General features: G+C 64.8%; 1 long non-coding RNA gene across 1 annotated transcript; it reads right to left on the bottom strand.

Annotated features, from left to right (window-relative positions):
• Window positions 1–17,872: 17,872 nt before the first annotated feature.
• On the bottom strand, window positions 17,873–19,615 carry LOC309845599. Its single transcript, XR_014301368.1, has 3 exons — window positions 19,552–19,615; window positions 18,701–18,799; window positions 17,873–18,518 (listed from the first exon to the last, which is right to left on the bottom strand). It is a non-coding gene; the product is annotated as an uncharacterized lncRNA (long non-coding RNA).
• Between the last annotated feature and the right edge of the window lie 218 nt (window positions 19,616–19,833).

The raw sequence follows: 19,833 nt of genomic DNA, 5'->3' as shown, positions 1-19,833 counted from the left end.
GGGCTCCAACGCCTTCTGGGTCACTCGGTCACTTTTCTATCGTCCCCTCAAGGACACAGTAATGGACACCAGTGGTGGCCTCGTGCCTTCATCTGGCCACCGTCTGAAGGGGTCCCATGCCCGCACGTGGCCTGGTGGGGCTGACCCCGCCCCTGGCTCTGGCTTGGCCGCCAGGAGCCACGTGTCCTCCCGCTGATGGACTGGGTCAGGGATGGTTCTGTGGCCCGAGCCAAGCATCAGAACCACTCCAGAGAAAGGGGTGTCCTCCTCCGTTCTTGGGGCCCAACAGCCGTGGGTCCCCTCCGGATACCGCATAAAGGAACCAAGCATGGGTTTGAGAGGGACAGTGGCCTGGGGACTGGCCTGGACACCTGGCTTGGCAGGGCCCACGGCAGTGTCCTGCTCCGGCTGTCGTGCTTGTACTTGTCTGATGCAGCGGGAGACACAGCCTGTGCGATCGGGAGCAGAGATGGCGGTGGGAGGGAGCCGCTGCCCCGGATGGTGCCGGGGGCAGTGCCGGCAGTGGCACGACGTGCACGGCCAGCCCCAGCCGCGGGGTCGTCCTGGCCACCTCGCAGAGCCTTCCAGCTGCCTGGGCCCCTGCTCAGTGCCTGTGGGGGCAGAGAGAGACGGAGCCCCAGCTGTGCACGGAGATGCTCGTCCCCAGACGCAGGCCGGGGTGCAAAGTCCAAGCCCAGAGAGCTAGTGGGTAGAGGTGCCCGCTCCCTAGTCCCCACGGCTGACGTGGGCGCTTCTCCGCACGGGCAGGGGTGAATGGCAGCAGCACCGTGTGCTCCCACGGCGCCCTGATGGGGCTGAGCCGGCCAGCGGACGGCATCCAGGCCTTGAGGACGGGGCTCAGGGCCCACGCCCTGGGGCTGCTGTCCCTGCGGCCGCGGGAGACCACGGCCAGCAGGGACCACAGGGAGTAGTTTTCAGGAAATAAAATGTAAAGAAAGGAAAAGCCAGGGAACACCCACCCCTTGGGGTCTGTCCTGCGCTGGCTACTCGGGCTGGCCTGTCCGCAAGGTCTCTGCCCCCCGATGAACGCCAGGCACCAGAGACCGCGGGGGCCCCAGGAGCAGGAGGCCCGGTTCTCCCTGGAGGCTGGATCCGGACGGGGGAGGCCGGGCACCCCCACCCCGTGTCTCTGCACCATCCTGTGCGGGCACAGCGGTGCCAAAGTCAGCCGCCGGCCTGGGAAGACAGAGCGGGTTCTTATCTGCTTCCTCAAGGCTCGCGCGCCTGGCTGGCTGGGAAAGCGGGGCCCCGCCCGCCACCCACGGTTCCCAGACTTGCTCTCGGCCCTAAGCTCCTGGCATCCGGCGTCCGGCTGGGGAGCGGCCGTCGCTGGCTCGCTGCTGCTGGGGCTCAGGCGGTGCCGTTGGCCACCACTCTGGTTTTGCAGGCGGCGCACCCTGGGGGCTGTTCCCACATCGCCCCGCAGCTGTCCAGGTCACTGCACATCCCTCTGTCCACCCCCTGCCTCCCTCTGCCACACAAGGACGCCACGACTGTTCTGGGACCGGCCGGGAACTGCAGGAGAGCCTGCATGTAGACGTGCATAGGTCCCCAGGGACCGGGCCGTGGGCATCTTGGGGACCGCCCACACTGGGGGCTCCCTCACGTGCCCCTGGTGCCATGTCGGGACTATGGCCAGCCGGGGGACCTGGCAGAGGGCCCAGCGCGGTGGGCTGGGGAGGAGCGTGAACAGCACCCAGAGGCCGCACCTGTCCCCATGGGGGCTGCTCACGCCGGGACCACAGGCGGCCTGTCACCGACGCCAGGGAGGGTCGGTGGCCGGCTCCGGGTGGCGAGGAGCCAGACTTCTCCAGCGTCACTCTCAGGTCCCTAGGGGACAGGCCGGTTCTGCTGTGGTGGCCCAGGGGCCGCATGGCTCACCTGCTCTGGGCGATGCCTGCACAGCTGCCTGGAGGCCTCACCGCGAGGCCGGAGGGGACGGAGGTCCGGAAGGGTCGGCAGGCCCCGAGCGCACCAGAGACTTGGCTTCGGCCACACGGCGCAGCTCGGCCAGGACTGGTGGACAGGCTCAGCGCCCCGAGGACGCCACCAGCCCCCACATCTGTGGCCAACAGGTCGCTCTGGGGCCTCTCCCTGATCTTGGGGCACTGCCGCTGGCTGGCGGTCGCTGGGCCTCGGAAACCACCTGACAGATGCACTGGTCACAGGCTCCACCTCCAAAACAGATCCGCGGCTCTCCCCACGGCTGCCTCCCCGTCTGAACCTGGACACACGGCCGGAGGCGCCCCTGTCCCGGCCCCCGAGGACCTGCCGCCCCTCTGCCCTCCCCCTGCTCCGGCCACACGCCTGCCTGCCACGTACCTACAGCACCGCACCCCTTGGTCATCCTCGGGGCTGGCCTGTCCCCCTCCCACCGTCTGCCCCAGTGTGGTCTTGTGGGGGCTGTTCCCGTCCCCCCGCATAGAGCACGGACCCCGCCTGCCCACCGCTCTCCGCCGCTTCACCCCACTCAGGCTTTCCACCAGGGACCCGTCTGCTCCGTGGTTGCCTGTCTCTGGCCGCAGTCGTCTGACGTGGGCCGGAGCTGGGCCGACTCGGCCGCGTGGCTGCCCCTGAGATGGCGCCTGCGATCACCCTGATGGACGTGGGAGCCACGGGCCACGTGTGGCAGCCGCGCCGTGGAACCAGGTCCTGGAGCCCGCAGGACGAGAGGCCATGGCGTCCGCCCGCGCGCCGGGGAGCAGAGAGGGAGGACGAGGCGGCAGTAGGTCACCGTGGGAGGCCGCCCCGGCCGGACTGCGAGGGACAAAGGGACAAAGGGACACAGGCGCCCTGCGCCCGACAGAGCCGCCCACGTGCCGGGGCCCACACAGGCTCTGGGAAGACCCGGGAGACCTGCTCGCCCGTTCTTCACGGCGGGAGGGACTCCTCTCTGCTCCCGCGGCCGTCCTGTCCTCCGGGTGAGGAGCCCGGGACACCCGAGCCAGCGCTGGCGAGGCCCCACGTGTCCTCCCGCAGCCCAGTGGCTTTCCTGGGGCGCATGGAGGGACAGGCTTGGGAGGCCTCCAACGCGCTCGTTTCAGAACTTACTACAAAGCCGCAGGGGCCAGAACCGTGTGGAGCTGACACACGGACAGACGTGCAGACCAGCGGGCTAGAGCAGCCCCGACATCAACCCGCAAATGTATGGTCAGTGACCCTCTGCCGGGGGCCAGGGTCACTCGCTGGGGGAGGACGGCCCCTTCAGCAAGTGGTGCTGGGAAAACTGGGCGTCACAGGCAGGAGAAAGACGCCGGACCCTCGCCCAGCACCACATACAGAAAGTAGCTCAGACCCCAAATGAACACGTTCTAGAAGGTGCCGGGCAGAGCTTCCTAACCCTGGATATGGCCCAGATGTCGTGGCCTTGGCCCCAGAGGCAGGGCCCAGCAGGAAAGTCTGCCGCCCGTGTCTGCAGGGCCACCAGGACACAGGTGCTCCCGGCCGCCTGCGGGGTCTGCGCCCACCTGTGTGCAGTGGGGCGGGGCCTGGGGCCCGGGATGTCCCCCCCACCTGCCGATGCTCCACAACCTGCCGGGGCCCAGGGGAAGCAGCCTGCGGCTGAGCCCACATCATCGACGTGAGGACCCCGGGCAGAAGTGCCCCCGACACGTGCAGCCCCGAGAGGCGGACAGTTTCTCAGACACGTGTGGGAGTCATGGCGCGGGGCTGGCCTGTGGTCTGAGCAGCCTGTGGGGACAGGCCCTGCGGGGCACCCCCCTCACCCCTCTAGGCCAGCCCTATGGGCCCCCAGACCCCCCCAGCCATGGCACATCCAGCTGGGGTGAGGAGGGGACAGGAGGGCTGACCCCTCGAGGACTTGTCCCTGTGTCCTGGAGCCTGTTTGTGTTTGCAGAGGACCCGGGGGGCCCCACTCGCAGGGTCTGTCCCTGGAGAAGGAACTCCCAGCACCAGAGGCCACGCAGGTACCCGCTGGGGACAATCATGTGTGCACTGCGCATGGCTGCCTTTGTGTGGCAGACGTGTGAGGAGAAGCTTCGAGAGACCTCGTGGCCGACCGAGTCCCACGTCCTGACCTTCTGCCCTGAAGGAAAAGTCTGGGGTCAAGGCAGCGTTTGCCACGAGAGGGCGATTCCCACGGTGCGGGAGCCCACGCGTGTGCGGGCAGCTCTGCGCCCGGTGCTGCCTGGCTTCACCCCCGTGGAGCCCCTCACCCCGCACTGGCCGATGGTGGCGCTGGGCCTCTGTCCCCCGAGCCGGGGCCACCTGCTCCCAGGGCCCATCCACGTGGCCAATGGCCCACGGCCTGGCCACGGAAGCCTGTGCAAGTGAGCGGGTTGGTAGGAAGTCTGCCGTCATCACTCGCCGTAGGGGTCTCTTATTCTGTCGATTTTTGTCTAGATTTACTTCACTTTCTTTTTTCTGTGTGTGTTTTCCCCTCACATCCCTGGACAATGCTCAACCCACTGAGCCACCTAAGCGCCCCAAGATTAATGTTTTTTAAATCAAAGTGATTAAAACATGAAGAGTAAGTGAATATAATGTTTATTTTCTCACAAACTGAAGAAATATTCTCTAAGCATATCACAAAGACAAACTATAAGGGTTAAGAACTAAATTAAGATTTCAGGGGCGCCCGGGGGGTCTCTGTGCCTTCAGCGCAGGTCACGATCTCGGGGTCCTAGGGCCGAGGCCTGCGTCGGGCCCCTGCGCGGTGGAGGGTCTGCTCTCCCTCTCTCTCCTCCCCCTGCTCGTGCACACACTCTCTTTGCCAAATAAATAAATGAAACATTTAAAAAAATAAAAATCTTTAAAATGAAAGAATTAAATTTGTTTTTAATAGCAAAAAATGTTCTTGAGCAAACCAGAATGGCAAACGACTTTGGGGAGGGCGGGCAATTTCGGCTTCGAGGACGCATGACACAGTGACGTAGGCAGCGCTTCCAGCTACTAAGAGAGGGTTCAAGTGACCAAGAGACCAGTCCCTCCCGCGGCGACCCTGCAAGATGCCTCCGTCCCACACACTGGCCACCAGCTTCCCCGCACCTCTTCTGCGGCCTGTGCTGGGCCTCAGCTGGCCGGCGGCCTCCGCGCAGGGAGCTGGGGCCATCGCCTTGTCCGTCTCGGGAAAGGACCGGGGCAGGTGGCTGAGGACTCCCGGGCCGCGCTCTCTGTCCATGTCACTTGCTGGCTCCCTGGGCCGGTCCTGGGACCACCTTCCAAATAAACTGCTCACACGCAAATCCTTGACTTGGATCTGGTTCGGAGAGAATCAGACCAGGACGTAGCCCCATCAAAGTGAGGAAATGTCCACAAAAGACAAACACCAACGGTCCGTCTGTGGGAGAGGCAGGGGACTCTGAGAATCCCACCTTCCCGTGGCAGCGGGAGCCCGTGCGCCTGTCCTTCCCGCGCGTGGTCTGGGCCGTGCGCGGCCGCCGTGAGACACGGACGTATTTGCCACAGAAGGCCGCGTCCGTGGTCTTCCAGCAGGTAGCGGGTCGCTGCGCAAGCAGACCCACGCACGACAAGACACTGAAAGCAAACACGAAGGAAAGCGGGGAAACCAGAGGCACCAGTGGGTCGAAACCGTCGATGAGTTCCGCGTGCAACACCCGTCGCCGTTAGCAGCGACGCGGTTTTCTGTGTACCCGCACAGGAATGTCCCGACTTCCTAAGGGAGGAGCGTGGGTGGGAACCAGCATGGGGTAGGGACCCACCTCGACCCCGACCGGTGGGAGTGTGGCTCAGGAAGACGTCTGGAACCGGGCAGGGCGAGCGTCCGGCTCCGGTTGCCGGGAGCGGCAGTGGTTTATGTGATTTTGTCTGCCTGCCTGGGGCGTCTCGCTTTCCCGTAACGAGTTTGCAGAAGTCACGTGACTTGAGAAAAGCTGGTGCTGCTCCTGCCAGAGGAGAGCTCTTCGCGGCCGCGGAGCGCCGGGCAGGGCCAGGGACACGGGTGTCTCTGCCCCCGCCCGCTGACTGCTGAGCCACGAGCCCCCACCCGGCGGACACGCGCCCCAGGCACCCCACTCCCGCCGGCCCAGGCATGGGCTGCTCTTGCCAGGGTCACCAGGCCCTTGGGCGAGGGTCATCTCTCTGCTTGCCGTGAAGGGCCCTGATTGGCCGGGCTGGGACCCTTGGAGCGGAGGGGTGGGTCTGCCCAGGGGAACCGCGGTGAGAGTGGGAAGCGGCCCCGTGGGAATTGGGGTTTGGGACCTACAGGAGGGGCCTGGGTGCCTCGCCCCAGGGGAAGGGCCTGCTCCGGGGCTTTGAGCAGGTACAGCCCCTCGTCCTCACACAGCCTGCTCCTGCTTGTTCCTGGAGGACAGGCCACTGCCCGGAGGTGCAGCCCTGAGCCCTGACCTCTGCCTGCCTCTTCCAGCCTGGGAGCCCCGGGGGGAGGCTCCAGACGCAGTGTCAGGACCCCTCGGCCAGGGTCAGGCTCGGGGTAGAGGGGAAGACACTGCACACATGGCCCGGACCAACAGGCGGCCGGCTGGACTGGCGGGCGGCCTGCGCCCAGGACAGCCCCAGCACACATGTAGGCTCCTGCGGCCGAAGCTCAGCCCAGCTGGCGAGTGTCCCGCACGGGGCTTCAGCGGAGCCAAGAGGAGAGAACTCTCGCCTCTGGGATTGCCCACCCGAGGGCTCGGCCCTGGGACGAGGCCAGCACAAACCTGGGGTCCCGGGGCGTCTGCAAGGTGGGGCGGCAAACCGAAAGCCCTGGGAGGGCCCCGCTGAGCAGGTCACCTGTGGCGTCCTTGCCTGTGATAGCTCTGCCCAGATTTCGCAGGTGGGGGGGCCCTCCAAGACCTCCGTGCAGCACCGGACCGCAGAGTAGGGGGGAGTCCGCTGGAGGCAAGAGCCCCCTCGGCTCACTCGCCGCTCAGCAGAGTCGCCCCCCCACCCGGCCGTGGGGCCTTCGTTCTCCTTGTCTAGGCTGACAGCGCGAGGTCATTCGTGACTCACTGGGCCATCTCGGGAACAGAATGGCCGAGGGGAGCACCTGTCCCTGCCAGTGGGACTAGGGGGCAGGCCACCCAGACTCTGCGAGGTGTGGGCAGCGACAGGAACACCCCCTTGAGCAGACAGAAAGGGACACTTTCCAGAGCAAAGCTGGCCCTGCCTGGCAGACACCATGGGACACGCCTTTCCTGTTCTCACGCAGCAGAGGCCGAGAGCACTGGTCCAGGAGCACCGTGGATCCCCCAGTCCTGCCCTGGGCATGCGAGGCTCATCTGCAGGCAGCTGGAGGCGTCCCTGCCTTCCCTGCCCCCACCCCGGTCCAGGCAGGGGAGCCCTCCTAGCACACACACAGAGGACTTCTATTTCTGGACGACAGAGACTTGGTTCCCTGCCCGTCACTCCCTCTGGAAGCAGAAGCGCTGAATAAAACATGAAGAGTGTTTCCTCAGACACTTGAACGTGCAGGTGAGGAATGAGCCCTGCCAGCGGGGTCCTGGGGTGTGGGCGTGAACCGGGCCTGAGCCGGAGCCTGGCCTGGAGGCCCACGTGGAGGAGGAGGACACAGCCCTGGGCCGACTAGAGGAGCAGCGCGGCGGGAGATCTGGCCCACACCAGACCCCTAATCTCCATATAAAGACAGGCCACGCCAGCAGCCCGACCCCGCCACGCAGGGAGCTGCCGGCCTCTAATGTCGGCCCTCCCTGGAGATCTGTGGCTGCCGGCCGACCTGCCCGACCCTCACCCCACAGTCACACTCCCCGAGGGACCCAAAACCCAGAGTTTTGACTGGAGTGCTTTCAGGCGGGCAGTGACTGTGGGAAAAACCCAAGTTCAGCCCGACCTCAAGGGGCTCCCATGGACGCACAGTCCAAGACCCGTGAAATCATGGCAAGTAATCACACGCTGAAAAGGCCACGAGGCACCACGTGTGAGCCAGAGAAACCACGGGCAGCAGAGCGTGGCTCGCAGATATGCCCGTGGTGGGATTTTCAGGGCAGAATATCTGATAATTAAGTAAGTAAAAAAGGGCTTGAATAAGGAGCATGTGACTGTGAAAACCCAGTCAAGCCACACTGAAAACAACCAAATAGAATTTCTAAAAACGGAATACACAAGTGGAGCTGAAAACCCATGAATTAGAAAATAAAGAGTATTAGAGACCGGTCACGACCAGATCAACTCTGCGGCAGACGCAGTTAGAAAGAGAGCCAGAGAAGTGGAAGACGGTTGGCAGGAATTCTCTCTGATTGGTAGAAACTAAAGCATGGAACACGTGAAGGGTCACGATAACACAGGGCCACGTGGAGCTGGAAGCCCTGCTAGGACCCCGGCATGTCGGCCAGGCGAGTTACCGACCGAGGATCGAGTCGTGAGGGGATGTTGGCAGGGACAGAGGACAGCCTCTGTCCAGAGACAGCGAGAGGGGTGTTGAAAGAAAACGGGAATGGAGACAAGTGTTGAGCACAAAACAAACACGTGTGGGATCAATGACTTGGGGGTGACTGGCCGGACGGACAAGCCTCTGTTGTCTGACCGGGAGGCAGAATGGGGCATCACGAACAACTTTATGCCTGAAAACTTAGGTGAAGTGCATGCAATTCTAGAAAAATAAGACTTAACAAAAGCAGGTCAAGAAGAAATAACTAACTTGAATAATCCAATAACAAATTAGATTGCATCAGCAGGTAAAAACCTTTCAAAGGCTTTTACAAGCATTTAAGAAAGAATTAAGAAATAGTGATTGCAGAGTATATAAAAAGATTTTTTAAGAAGTCTGTGTCATCTACCCAAGCTTCTGTACACTGAAGTGTATGGGACACACGTGTTGGTCGGCTTTAGGCGTGTTCGGTGACCCGCTGAGTCGGTGAGTCTGTGTCGCCCAGCTCCTAGCCTGTCTTCGTGGTGAACTCTTGCATGCGTTCCCTTTAAGACGAGTGTCGGGGGGAGATGCTCGTGTCATACCTGTCCAGGAAAGGTCACAGGGAAGACTGGAAAAGAAATGAACAGTGGCTCCAACACAGAGAATTTTCATTTTCTTACCTAAATGTAGGCATCCCAGGGCTGGGACTGAGACCCCACCACCCCCTTAGCCTTCTGCAGAAGCCGTCCTCCAGGCTTGGTTGCTAACTCAGTGCCTAAGAGGGCTGCCTGAGCGCCAGGCCCTGTATCTGCATTCCAGCCATCCTGAGAAAGGTTCGTGTCTGCTCTCTGGACATTACTTGAGAGACACCCGACTATTTCTCCTTCATTTCTCTGGCCAGAGTATGTGGTCAGACCTTGACTCCTGATGGCCATGAGGCCAGAATAAGTGGAGAGTGGGCCCAGGGCCTCGGGCTGAGGGGAAAGCCCGAGCCAGGGGCACCCGGTGGCCCAGGCTGAGACTAGAGGTGGTCCCCTGCAGCAGGAGCCACCCCCCACCGTCCACAGCCTGCCCAGGCTCCAGCCCCCTGGGAGGCAGGAGAGAAAGCCAGGGCAGCCGTCACCCACTCAGAGCCGGTGCAGGACCCTGGCCGGGATGCGGGATGCTGTGTGACCTTGCTCATCCCACGGTCACCTGCAGAGAAGGCTCTTGGCACAGCCGTTTGCCGCCCGGATCTGTGTATCGGCAGGAGGGCGTTTAGCAATTTTGCAGAGCACGGTTATGTTTTGTCATAATTTCAGCAAGTGTATTTTTAGCTCGAGGACTCAGGAGCAAGCTGACGGTGCGTCCTCAGAAGCCGAGAGCTGCCGTCAGGGCCCAGGCACTGGCCGCAGCCCCCACACTGTCCAGACAGCATCCCCCAGGGAGCCTAAGCCCCAAGGTCTCAGGGGTCACTCACATGCGCTCAGGAGTGTTGGAACCTCGTCATGCTGGGGACAGAGCCCGTGCAGGGCATCAGCAGAGAAGAGTGGAGATGCCATGGGGTGGCGGGGAGGGGGAGCTAGAGTCCCGGGGGACACGGTTGAGCAGGGAGGGCTGGGCAGCAATCAGGTCGTCAGGCTGTCTCCTGGGAGGAGGGGTGGTTGCTGGGAGGGGCAGGACAGCACGAGTTCCTCCTGCCCCTTGCCTGGGGGCTCCGAGCTGGAGGTAAAAGGGGCAGGTGTGGGGAGCAGGGGAAGGGCCGGGAGCTGCTCTGGGCTCGGTCACAGCTCGGTCACAGCTCCGTCACAGCTCCATAGGACGCTCGGTCCCCGGCTGCAGCAGGAGGGACCCAGACTCGCAGACCCCGACTGAGATCGTCTCCAAGAAGGGAGGAGCCCGGAGGATGGGGCCAGCATGACCCACAGGCAGGGTGCGGGGCGGGGGGCTCTCAGCAGGACCACGGGCACGGGTCCGAGTGTCTTCTGCGGGTGGGGTCTGCGGGGTCTGCGGGGGCGGGAGGCCGTGCTGGGGACGCGGCAGTGAAGACCACGGGCCCACGGGCGCTCTCCAGGGCAGGGCTGGCCCCACCGCGGCTGCTGGGAGGAGACTGGGTGCCACCAGCCTGCGAAGGAAGCAGGGTCGGACCGAAGACTCAAGGCCCCGTGTTAGGATAAGACCCGCTGTGCAGCCGGTCGGTCACGTGGCTTGCACGCGCGTGTGACAGGCGGGAGGGCAGAACACGTCCACCAGTGCACACACACCCTCTGCCCCAGCCCCTGTGGCCCAGCCCTCAGCCCCCTGGGGGACCCCTTCCTTGCACTTGTGGGTGGACGAGACCAGAGCCCACGGAGGTCCGTAGCTGGCCGCCCGGGTGTCCAGGACCGTGGGTCTCAGCGGCAGGTACACCAGGGTCCTCTCGTGCCCTTTCCTCTCCAGGGTGTCCCGCCCCCAGGGGGGCCGCCTGCACAAGGGGGTGGGGCCTGTTGGGGGCTTCTGTGATGCCCCCCCTCGTTAAGGACAGCTTGACACCCAGTGTCTTCCTGGGGAAGGGTCCTCCGGCTGGCTGTATAGGGTGAGTGGGGCCCTGACCCCGCTGCCCTGCACCCCCGCTGCCTCCTTCCTATAGGCTGTGTGCTCCTGCCGCCAGGTGCCTTCATGGCCCTGAACCCCGAGCTGGGGTGCACACGCTCAGAGTCTGGGCTGAGGAGTGGAGCTCCCTGGGGCTGGGGGCTTCGGCCACTCGAACCTGGGACTCGCCCTCCCCAAGCAGGAAGGCTGCGGCCGGGCGCCATAGGCTGTCTTCTCTGAACCCGGCGGGGGTGGGGGTGCCGGGGACCCTGCCCGCTGGCCTCACCACGGGCCTGCAGTCTTCACCGCCCTCCCCACGGGCCCCCTCACAGTGCTGTTTCTACAGGGACGCCGCTCCGTGGTCTCAGGGCCCCCCCAAGGGGATCGAAGCCCACCTCGGGACCCCCACCTCAACCATAGCTGCAAAGATCCTGTTTCCGCACGCTTGGGCTCCTGGCGTGCCGTGTGTTTTGCGGGGGCCACTGTTCGGCCGGCCATGGGGGTGTGCTGGGGTGGGTGCGTCCGGAGGGGGGAAGCAGCGGGTTTCCTCCGGTGGCTGCGGTTGCCGGTCCTGCCCCCCTCCACAAGCCTGGAGCCCGGGGGGCGCAGCCCGTGTTCATGGAGCCCCTGTGGCCTCCCCGGCCGCCGCCCCCACCTTCCATAAGAACCCACTGCCGCTGGGGACCTTGTGGCTGACCCTTGACCTCAGAGAGCTCCGTCCCCCTGACCGGGCCGGGGTGGACAGAGTGGCTTTCCCCATCACCAAGGGTCAGGCAGGCGCCGACTTCCCGGCGTTGGGGCTCCCTCTGAAGACAGAGCCCATGTGCGATGGCCAGGCCCAGGCGCCCTGGCCCCCCACGTGCCCCCGGTGAGGCTGGACGGGGGGTGGTCCCCGTGGGAGGGCACAGGTCTCACCCCTGAGTGCGAGCCCCACGTTCCAGTTGTGCCGGGAGGGGAGCCTGCCGCCGCCCCATGTGCCCTGGGACCCCACGCGCGTCATGAGTGTAGCGAGAGCCACGTGTGAGCCCTGGGAACGGGGAACTCGTGGGCCACGCAAAGGCCGTGTCCAGGCGTCCCGGCAACACTGACGAAGGTGGGCTTCTGCGGGGTCGGCGGCCGGGGTCGGCGGCCGGGGCCCACGTGAAATGGCCGCGGACAGAGCAGACTCGAGGGAGAAATTCCGTGTGCGATAAAACACACTTTCCGGCTCGGCACACGACCCGTGGTCTCTGCGTTGCCCGTAGGGGTAGGGGAGCCCCCACTCGGATACTGGCCAGTGTTCCCCGGAAGTGCTGTGTGTCTTTATCCCCCAAATGTTCATTTCCTGCTTCCCAGAACAGCACAAGCGTCTAGGGTTTTGGTATTTGAATCGCCAGGACTTCTCGCGCAGCGGGGTCTGCGTCCCGGGACCCGGGGACACGCGCGCCGTCCTATCCAGCAGCCGTGGGGCTGCCGTGCCGGGAGTGGGGGGACAGGGGAGGGGAGGGGGTGGGGAGGATCCCACGGGCCCCCCCGTGCTCCTTCTGGGGCTGTAAGGAGAGGCGCTCCCTGTAGAAAGTGTGGGAAATCCACAGAGATAGGTAAAGAAGCCACACACTTACCAGACTTTATTTTCCTCTTGGGGCCGAGCCTTGGGGCAGGGGGTAAGCCCACCCCACGCACACCGACCCGCGAACACAGTCCCAGTGCCCTGATGTTTCTGTCTCAGAGTCGGGTCCCACCCAGGCGGGACCCTGTGTGCTTCGGGCTGGAGCCAGCGGCCCTGGGGTCAGAGGCCCGGGAGAGGAGGGACAGGAGCGGAGCTGTTTCCGCGGACCCGTAGAGGGGGGACAGCTAACGGGGAGTCCTCGAGCGTCCTCCAAAGTCTGCGAAAAGCTCCTCAGAGGACCAGGACAGGAGCCCCCCACCAGGGCTCCCCATCTTGTGTTTACGGGCCCCCTTGGGGCTCAGGGGTCAGGGGCTGGAGTCAGGGTTGCTGGACATCGGGGGCTCCATCGCGCTGCCGGAGCTGGCGGAGGGGATAGGAAATGAAGACCACAGCGGGACAGGTGGGGCCCCATGTGGGGTCCTGGCCCCCCGTCTGCCCTGGATGTGGTGGCCACCGCTCGCTGCAGGACAGGCTCCTGGCGAGGACGGAGACGGGTCTGAGTCACTCGTTGGAAGAACTTGGCGTCGGCGGGAGGCGGGAGGCGGGAGGCAGACACGTGGGCCCTCCAGGGGTCCCGTCTGCGAGGTAGCCCGGCTGGCCTGTCCCCGTCTTCAGTGCCTGCTGGTGGGGGTTCCTCAGGCCCTCCCGGGGGCCCCCAACCCCCAGCTCGCAGGGCCCTGGGTCACCCCAGCCCCCAGCCTGGCCGGAGCCGGAGACGAGAAGCAGAGCTCCTTCCTTCGTTAATCATTTTCCAGTGAAACCTCGCTTTGGCCTGGAAAGTAGGCTGAGGCCTGGCGAGCGAGGGGGTGCCTGGACCCTCACACGGGCTGCGCGGGGCCGCCGCTGGGAGAGGCGGCCGGCTGGCAGCGGCTCTTCTCTGACTCACACGAGTATTTATAGTGGAAGAGCCGAGCGCCAGGGCCCAGCTCTCGCAGGGGAGTCGGGGGCGTGCAGATGCCGGGGCACACTGCCGGGGCCTGTCTGTCCCCTTGGCCTGGCCGGGGTCTCGGCGGCTGGCAGACAAGGACGAGTGTGCAGCTTCCACCACGCGTCCCAGACTCCGCACTGTTGCCTGTGGCCGTCCCGCGAGGCGCCCGCCCTCAAGGAGGCGGATGGACCTCAGTCACGGTGCCGCCTGCGCAGGGCGAGGACACAGGGTGCCCCGTGTCTGCACCCGTGGCACCGTCGGAGTGTGCACGCCTCCCGTCTCCAGGCACCCGGAGCAGGAGCTGAGGCCCCCCCGGCCCGGGTCACCCTGTGCCTTCCGGCCGCCCACCCCACCTCCCCGGCCCCCACGGACCAGTACAACCCCAGGCCGCTCTGTCTGCGGGACAGCAGGTCTCAGCACCCCTGCAAGGGGCCCTGGTGCGGTGGGGCGCTGCCTGGCCCCTGCTGCGACGGCGGCCCCCTCGCGAGGCCGCCCCCACCCTGCCCTGCCCCCCCAGACCATCTGGTGCTCTTGTCCGTCCTGTTCCAAACAACGTCCAGCATGGCCTGTCTCAGGGGCCCGAGACCCCCCATGAAATGCCTCTCATGTGTCCAGGAGCCCCGCCCCCACCCAAAAAGTCAAGGGGATTCAATAGCAGAAACCGAAGCACCAAGAAAGGGCCTCGGTGCCGGGTTCTTGGGGGAGCCGCGAGCGTGCGCGGCCGGGTGGACGGCGGGGGCTGCCCTGTGGGCTCTTGCGACCTGCAGAGTGAGGGCAGGAGACGTCTGTGAAACGTGGGGAGAGGCCCCAGGCCTGTTTGTGACCCCCCACGTGCCTGTCACCTGCTCCGCCCCCAGCCCCACCCCTCCGGCCACTTGCGTCCCTTACGTCTGTCAGTCCTGGGGGTTCCCAAACTCGCCAAATTCCTGGTTCGTTTTTGGGGGTTCCCAAGCCGCCGTTGCTACTTTCACTGTGTCTGAGGCCGAGAAACCCATCTTTTCTCCCCAGGACACCGGCCCACCCCGGGCAGCTCCGGCCCCCTGCCGTGGGCCCCCCAGCCGGGTCCTCGAGGGGCCAGGGCAGAGGACGAGGTCCCGTGTGCCCAGACCGGCCCCTCCTTCCTCTGAGGTCGGGGTGGCTTTCCCAGGGCCCTGGTGCGGAAGGGCGGATGGCGCCTGCCGCTGGCTGGTCTGGCTCGGGGGCCCCCGACCCCCCTGGGCAGAGGGCAGGAGGGCAGCGGCTGCCCAGACCCACCGTCTGTGTCTGCGGGTGGTGGTCGAGGCCAGCCCTGTCTGTGTCTGCGGGTGGTGGTCGAGGCCAGCACTGCCCCTCTGCAGGGTGACGGCCCTGCAGCACCTCCTGGGCCAGGGAAGGGGCCGTGGGTGGGACCCGCGTGGGACCCGTCCCCGCCCCACGTCCTCCCTCCTCACCCCTGCTGGGGCCTCCACCAACCGCCTCTGCATCCCCGTGTGGGGGGGAGCCAGGGGGGGGTCAAGCTCCCTCCGGGCTGTGCGTGTATTCTAGAGACTGATTTCTCCCGTGGGACAGCACCCCGGCTCCCACGTGACTCTGTGATGGCAGCAGCCGGGGAGCAGAGGGAGGGGGCCCGGCCGAGGCCCCAGGCCCTGTTCTCCACACTCCCACCACCAGGCTGGCGGGCTCCGTGGCTCTGGGCAGGACCGCCCGGGCCCCGGGGCTGGGAGTCCGGTCAAGCCCAGGCCTGCCCGACGCCCGAGCCGAGAGCCCCCGCCTTGCGACGCTGAGGACCGTGTCGGTGCGGAAGCGCGTGTGGAGGGGAGAGGCAGAGTTTACCAGAGGTCGCGGCCGCGCCCGGCCGGTCCGGCACGTCTGCCTGGGACCACAGTGATTTATTTTCCTGTCTGAACCGTGCATTGCAGTGGGATTTGCAGCCACGAAAGTTCTTGGCCAGGACATTTGTGTCTTAGGAAATGTTGGGTTGCACTTTTATTTTTAGCGTCAGGAATGTGATGCTTGATATTATTTGGGTTTTTTGAGATGGGCCAACTTTAAGATGAGAACTATGTCCCTTAACCCCGTGCCAATCCCGGAACACTCCTAAGGCTAAGAGAGGGCCGGGGCTCCACACGGAAAACACAAGCCGTCTTGTGCTCTGTCCCTGTAGGGACATTCTCGCCAAGGGTTCCTGGTGTGCCAGACCCCTGTGTCACTGTCCCAGGCTCCCAGGGTCAGGAAAACAAGCAAGTCTCCAGGCTGGAGGACAGGGGCCTCTCTGGGAGTGGTGACCCCCCTCCCCCGGCAAGGCGATGGGCTGCAGACCTAGGAAGGCGGCCGGCTGGGGCGGACGGCTGAGCCCGCAGCACGCAGGCTCCTTCCGGCCCTCGGGTTTTCCGGGGATGCGCGGCCTGCTTCTCAGGCGCACCTCCCTCTCGCGGCTCAGTTGCGGCCCAGGAGAAGGCTGGTTCTGACAGCCGGAGCGGGAGCTTGCCAGACCCCCATGCCGGGGGTCCCTGTCGTGCCGTGGCCCCTGAGCTCTCAGGTCACGTCCAGACGCCCCGTTCAGCGCCTCTCCCGTCCCCCGTCTGGAGGCCCGGTCCAGCCGACCGCTGGGCTTGCCAGCTTCGTGGCCCCTGTGCCCGTGGTGGTCACTTCTGAGCACAGCACGTCGGGGAGACATGGCCCTCGATGTGGAGACCTTGGTCTGCGTCCTGGTTCCGCACCAGCGACTGTCCAGGCAAGTCACACAGTCACCGTAGTCTCAACTCCTGCCGAGAAGGGAACGGGTTCCCCAGGACGAGCTCAGCAGGTGCGGTGGCCCCGGCCTAGGGCTCCCTCTAGCCCCTCCCTCCTGCCCCGACAGGCGCTGCTAAGTCTGCGCGCGGGGAAGGTTCTGGTCTCCCGGAGCCGAGGTGCTTGGCACTAGAAGGCGCCTCCCTTGACTCAGCCTGTGTCAGGGCCCCAGGAGGCATGGGACCCTCACCCTGTCAGGCCTGTGGAGTCCCCTCGGACCCACAGCCTGGTTGTCGCTCCGACCCAACCTCTGCTGCTTCCCCTCCTGCTGGTGCCTGGGGGCTGCAAGGCTAGGAAGTGCTCCCGGGAAAACCGGTTCCCAGCAGCGAGGGCGTCTGGGGTCTCCCAGCCATTCCACATCCTGGGGCCCTAAGGTTTAGGACCGAAGGGACTGTCTGCTCAGAGATGAGCCTGTAGGTGGGGCAGCAGTCCTGCGGCGGGACCCAAGCCCGTCCTGGCAGAGAGTGGAGAGTGGCCGTTGGCCCCTGGTCCCAGGCAGGTGGCTCGGCCTTTCTCTCCAGTTGGGGGTGGGGTGCACCGCATCTGCTACGGATCTCTGCGGGCTTGCTCTGCGGGCTTGGGGCCAGCGCGTCTCTTTGACATTCAAAATCCAGTGCTCGTGTCTCTGGGCATTTGCTTCTACAACAGCTTTGCTTCTTCCCCATTTCAGTGGGATTTGGGGAAGTTTAAAGTCTCCTCCAAGATTAGGTGGAGTGTGCTGGGCCCATGTGGCTCATGGGGGCCAGCCGACCCTTGGTGAAGCCCCAGGAGAGCAGCATGGCCCTGGCTGCCTGTCCTTGGAGGAAAGGGGACCCAGTGCCGGCCGGGGAGGGGCTTCCCAGGCAGCCCGGTGGAAAGCAAGGCCTCTCTGTGACCTGGTGTCCCTGTCCACCACCAGCACCATTGTCCCTGCCAGGGCACCATTGTCCTCGCTGAGCCCCCAGACCCAGCACACAGGAGGGGCTCATAAATGTTGATGAGCAGGTGAGCAGGGGAACACTCGAAGCTCCCATGTGGCCTGTGGGGCGCCGGTACCGCCGGGCAGAATCCCATCCATGGAGGGCGGTCCCCAGGCTGCCGCTGGACGGGCAGGAGCCGTGGGGGCTCGTGTGCCCCGGCATGGGATGGTTTTAAAGGTGCTGGAGGAGCTCGTCTCCGTTTGCAACAAGCCGTCAAGCTGTGCACGTCGGGAGAGCCAAGGGGGCCTTCCGTTTCGTCTGTGCCTTGTTTTGTTTCCTGAAGATTTTTATTTGAGAGAAAGAGTGAGCGAGAGAGAGCACAAGCAGGGGCGCAGCAGGCAGGGGGAAGCAGCTCCCGGCTGAGCAGGGAGCCTGATGCAGGGCTCGGTCCCAGGACCCTGAGATCACGACCCGGCGCTTAACCGACCGCGCCCCCGGGCGCCCCGTTCATTGTTCATGGGATGCTCTTTAACCCGCTGGTGCGTCGGGGGCTGCGGCTAGGCGTTGGGGGTTTCTCTCTTCTTTCTAGTTCTCTGGGGTTTCCACATTTTCTGTAACATTTTCATAATTTAGAGGACGAATTTTTTAAATGTCTGAAGTCATTCTGAAAACTAAGCCTCTGTGCTGCCCGCCGTGTTCCAGAAGGGTCTCCAGTGCTCTGGGTGACAGGGAGACACACCCACTGTGTGTCCAAAGTCACACCAGGCCCGCCCGCCACCCTGCCCCCTGCTCCAGCCGGGTCCACCCTGGGCACCTCCTGCCCCGGCGCTGCGGCTGCTCCCAGGAGCCCCCGTGTCTTGGGGCCTGTCTTGGGGCTGGAGTGGGCATTGGAGACCACCGGGCTGGCGGGTTGTGCACGTTCCCAGGCCGTCGGGGGCCACTGCAGGAAGCTCTCGGCCGGTCCGCACTTCCCTGCGTGCGGAGCCTCCCCCCAGCGGCTGTGGACGCTGTCCGGGCTCCCGGGGAGAGGGGCCGGCGGGGATGCTGCGCTGGGGGCGCTCCGGGTCCATCGGGGCCGAGTGCCCGCGCAGGTGTCCGTGCCCCCGGGACCCGCAGAGCGTCCCTGCCGGCCCGTGTGGTCCAGGCGCTGCACCGTGAGGCTCCGAGTAGCGCCGTCCCCGTGGGTTCGCGGCCATTTTCTGTCGTGTTTTACGGAATGTCTAAGATGTGGGAAAGTCACGTGGTCCCACGCAAGCCTGCACGGGCCGGGACTCAGGAAGCCTCCTCCCACTGCCAGCACTACTCGGCCTCCCCGGTGTCCCTGGGAGCGCAGAGCCGCTGCCTTCTGGGATGGCCCCGTCCTTCTGGGAAGTGGCCTTCCACGGACACGAGCACGAGCTGGGGGAGACAGACCTAGGGACAGGGAATGAGCAGCCTCGTCGGATCCGCTGGGACCTGATGCAGCCACCGGAGCTGCCCCAGGCTCTATGCGACCAGTGCTGACCCCAAATGGACCTGGACAGAGGACCTCAGGAGGCCAGCTCGAGCCAGAGCCCAGGTGGGCCCTGCGACCTCACCCAGGGGTGTGCGGGTACCTGCTGTCGTGGAGGCTGCTTCTCCTCTCACTCATGGAGGCTGTCTGGCGCGCCCATACCGGGTGATTCAGGGGACTTCCTGTGGCCTGTGATTGCTCCCTGGAGACCGAGGTCATCCCAATGTCTTTTCCACTCACTCACTCCTTCCCTCCTTCCCCACGGCCTGTCCCTCCTCCCAACACTCTCCATAAATGATGAGCCTCTATGTTTCGCGGCCGCCCCTTCTGAACCCCTCTGGTCCTCAAGTCACAGCCTTCGCTTACTTGGGTCCCTTGACAGCTGCCTATAGAGCACGCACGGGACAGGGCAGCCCCTAGGTCCCCTAGGGATATGGCCGTGAGGGCCTCTCAGCTTACAGGCCAGGCCAGGGACCAGTCCAGCAAACCGTACCCCAAGCCAGTTGGCTGGTGGCCAGTGCAGTGGGAAACTTGGGCTCTGCCAGGGCAGCATGGTGGTGGGGGCAGGGGGAGAGGGGAGAGGGTCATAGACCAGGCCAAGGGACACTGGGCACTGCAGGGTCTGGGCCTCACCAGTGCTTGGGAACCAGCCTCCTGCGGAGCAGAGCATGGCCCTGAGCAGAGGCCTGGGGGTGGGGGAGGCTTTGAGGAGTGCGGGGGGGGGGGGTGATGGCCGCCCAGGGAGCTGCAGCAGGTAGCGGGAGGGCGTGGGACCCAGGCACTCTGAAGGTGTGTGTGGAAGGTCTGCTGAGGTCACACGCGGTGTGAGAGAGAGAGAAGTCTAGGGCTCCAGGGCTGTGTGGCCCCGAGCTGACAGGGACGTGGGAGAGAAGCCGTCTTCGGGAGAGGCAGAGGGACCGGGGGCAGACTCAGCCCCGACACAGCCCCACATACCCTCAGGCAGCGCAGTTCGGGACGGGGCCCGGGTTCTCACGGACGCGGCAGGTGTGAGGGCTGGAAGAGGTCGGGAAGCCACCGTTACCGGGAGAGACCCTGGACCCCGAAAGCCACAGCAAGAACAACGCTCTGCAAACAAGGACAGAAGAGCAGAAGCCTTGACATCTGGAAGGTAGTTTTCAACGTGAAAACTCAGTGGGAAGGCTGGGAGAGAAAGAGCAAGAAATTTCTAAAATGCGCAAAAATAGACAAAGACATGGGTATATGAGAGAAAAACGG

Source organism: Mustela nivalis, assembly GCF_964662115.1.
Source record: "Mustela nivalis genome assembly, chromosome: 1".
NCBI lineage: Eukaryota > Metazoa > Chordata > Mammalia > Carnivora > Mustelidae > Mustela > Mustela nivalis.
This window is presented reverse-complemented; position numbering and strand designations above follow the sequence as displayed.